This window comes from Notamacropus eugenii, chromosome 5 (genome assembly GCF_028372415.1).
Source record: "Notamacropus eugenii isolate mMacEug1 chromosome 5, mMacEug1.pri_v2, whole genome shotgun sequence".
Classification (NCBI taxonomy): Eukaryota; Metazoa; Chordata; class Mammalia; order Diprotodontia; family Macropodidae; genus Notamacropus; species Notamacropus eugenii.
The window spans coordinates 154306301-154310287 of NC_092876.1; positions in this window are offsets into that span (position 1 = coordinate 154306301).

The window sequence follows — 3987 nt, forward strand, 5'->3', positions numbered from 1 at the left end:
AGCTTGGTTGATGTAGGCAAAAGGCTTTGCAAACTTTGAAGCACTATATTGTGTCATTAGGTAATAGATGGCATAGACTGATGGCTTGGGCAGCTAACCTTTAAAGCCAACATGAAGGGGGTTGAATAAGTTTTTCTGTTGCTAACAAGCTGCTCCTTAGTGCCACTTTCAGAGACAATGTACACTCATAGCAGTCATGCCATTGCCTCCAAATTCACCCCAAATGTAAGCCCCAGGACTTCCTATGCCTTCCAAATACTCTCTTTTCCCATGTGAAAGCTGTAAGGAACGCAGAAAACGCTGAGCCAGACACATGGTAGGAATCCAAATTTGACTAATGACTGCTTATCATTGCTTCTCAAACTGATATCACTGCAGATCCCCAACTCCTGCATGCAATTCCTCTTACCTCAGTGTCCTGCTTAAAGAAAGACACTTTCCATATTGCCCTAATGTAGATATTCCATATGTGTCTTCTGCATGTGTGCTCACTGCTCCTGCCTCTCTCCGAAAATCTGTTCCTGACCCGTTTTAGAGTCTTACAAATTGCTCCAGGCCTCCAATCTAAGATTGCTTTAAGGCAATCCTGTTTCATAAGCCCTTTGGTAGTTGCATATTCCTAAATTTATCTCAAAACAATCATTTTTTATTTTTAATGTCTCTTACTTTTTGGGAAAAAATAAAGATCGACATTAACATGACTTTTTTATATATAATAGAGTATAAGAAAAAACTTTTAATAAATATAAAATGCTTATTTACTGACTAAATATATACACATGGACGTGTATATGCATTGAAGAAGAGATTATTGTTACAACTTTTATTATACAAATAGGATATTAACCTTTTGAGAAAACAGATCATTTCATTTTTGTCTTTGAATCTTTAGCAATTACAACATAGTCTAGCACATAGTAAGTGCTTAATAAATATGTGTTGAATAAACACATTTTTAAATGGTAAGAAAAAAAAAAAACCAACTGTTTCACAGGTCCTAGATATAGTAATTACTTTAACTATTGTAAGCCAGGGCTCTGATTCACTCAAACACTTATGGAATCTATCTACTGTTACACTTCTCTCAAATATTAGCATCAAGGTTATATCTTGGTGCTTCCTAAATAGCCCTAGGGATAAATAACAATTAGAGGCTTCTGCAAGACTTAGCTACTTTGCCCACATAGCTATTGGTCTTTCCCCAATATGCTTAGACTCTAACAACATTGCTATCTGATTTACCTTTCAAACTCTAAACTATGAGTTGACAAGGTAGTTTTTAAAATAGGGAATACAATGGGGTTTACTTCTAAAAACTGTTTTTTAGAAGTGTGTTACAAACATTTTTAGTGCTGAAAAATTTGTCCTACATGGGACGTAGACATTTATTTTATTTTATGCCTCAGTGTATCTGAGTAACAAATAGGCAATGTGAAAATACAAATTTTCAAATTCCATTTGAAATTTTCAAATGGAAAGTGGGGAAAGAGGCATTTGTGAGTCCTACCTGTGCTGGATGGATGTGTTGACCTAGTTCTTCTCCTTAATCTACAGGTTTTCTGCTCAAAAACCTTCAATTTACCCTCATTTCCTATCAAATTAAGTCCAGATTTCTTAACCTGGTATTCAAGGACCTTCATAATTTAACTTCAGCCTACCTTTTCATCCTTATTTCATAATGCTCAGTTCAAATGCTACTTCTAGTCAGCTTTTTCTGATTCCCCAGTTAAAAATTATATCTCCCTCATGTGACTACAAAAGACTGTATTTTTATACTTAAATGACAATTTTTATGGCATTTATCTATCTGTGTGTCTATATCTGTGTGTGTGTGTGTGAGTGTGTAAATAATCATACCTGGCTCCTATTAGATGATGAGCGTTAGGGACTTATCTTCTGCTTTTTATAAAGTGCTGCAAGGAAAGCCTTGGGATTTTCAACTACAAATACATCACAAAGCCCACTCATTCTCCCATGAGGAAGGGAGTACTTTACCTAAGAACTGGGGTGGAAGCCAGAAATTAAAGAGAAAAGCACTATAATCACCTACCAGGTGGAGGTGTGGCTGGCAATGACCAGCACTGATCTTGGGGCCAATGGGCAAGGTTCATTTACAACCACCTGAGATCAGAATAAAGAAATGTCAGGCAGAGACTATGTGTGGGGAGAGATGCTGTACCATAGGAGGCATAGGGGTGCCTCTCATTGCAGGCGAGTACAATGATATCACCAGAAGATATTGGCAGCCTTATGACTTCAGATGAAGGTTGTGTCTACCCCTTCACATGTGTGCCATATCCATAGAAGTTTCCTACACATATTCCTTTCTAATTGTGTTCTCTATGTGTATCCTCTTCCTGTTAATAGTATATGTATTTGTGGGAGGGTCTCAGGTTTTTTTGGGAAAATGTTTTTATTTCTTTTTTTACTATGCTGTTTCACTAAATGCCTTTGCTTTGAATTATGTCCTCTAGATAACTAAATAAATGTGAATACATTGATGAAGTTTCACAAGCTATATTGTTGAATGAATGTTGGAAGGAGGCCTTCAGAAGCAAGCTAGTCTAATCTATACCCCAAAATCATAACATAATTCTGCCCTAGCAGAAGTGGGGAACCTGCAGCTTTGAGGCCATATGTGGCACTCTAGGTTCTCATGTGCTAATGGTCACCTAACCTCTGCTTGATGACCTCCAAAGACAGGGAGCCTGCCACCTCTCATTCTATTTACAGATGGCTCTGTTTGGCTGATATCAATCACAAATGGTTCTTTGCCATTTTCACCCTTTGCTCCTGGTTCTACCCTCTAGTCCCAACAAGAACAGAGTCCTGGTCAATATGGATTTCCTCCCTGGACAAAGGAAGTGACAAGAAGAAATCAAATTGGTGTAACAGTAAGCACCCTGACATACACGGGGGCCTGGTATCATAGGTTCTTTGATTTGCTTTTCTAAAAGGAAGGGCAACTTTTGAGGGGTTAATCTCCTTTAATCAAACACATATATCATTCACCTAACATCAGGACTCTGAATTTCAGAGAAAATACAGAGAAATCAAAGATCGATAGACATGGCTTCCAACTGTCTGACCATAATCAATACGTATATCACAAATCAACAGACAGGTCCAACTCTCTTGATCATAGTTACCAGAGAGGGAAATACCAATATCTGGGTTTTCAAAGCCAAGGGGCTCCTTAGCAGCTTCCCAGAGTCTCACCTGGCCAAACAAACATTTCCAGTCACTAAGTCCCAAAGTAAAATTTCACCCTCAGAGTATTTATACATTTTTTAGAGCCAGAGGGCATCACAACCCTTGAGAACAAGTGCCTCATTAACAAAAGGTGTGGTCCTTCCTACAAATCTTCCCAGGCCCATTAATGTGTGGGGAAGATCTTTAATCACATTAACAACACAAATACATATACTGTTTCTAGTTAAAGAAACTCTTGTTTCTGTACTTTATTCTTGGTTGATAAAGGCAAGATTCAATCAGAGGCACGTCATACTAAAACAAAAACAGCAAATGATCCTACTTTGTTTGCCCTTACAATTGGCTTTCACAATGACCCATCCCATAGCCAAAATGCAAATAGAAGTAAGAAACCATCCCAGGAAAAAAGTCTCTGTTATCTCAATTTCTGCTACACATGTCCCATGTAAGTGAACATGATGAAAAGAAGTTTAAAGTCTGATGACCTGAGATATTTGACATCTGGGAAGCTACAAGTGCTAGTCAATGACCTCCACTCCTGGATAGAAAATCCATGAATGAGGAAAGAATTCAGCTGTTTCTCATTTGAGATAGATTGCTTGTAGTACAAGACAATGCTGGTCAACACAGAAGATTTAAACTGATCCAGCTAAAGGTCAGCAAAAAATGCATGGCCAAGAAAATGAACGTGAAATGAAACAGGGAAACCAGGAGGACAATGAGCTTGCAATTCTTTTGGTCCTGTGTTTGCAGCAATGCTGCTATTGGTTAAGC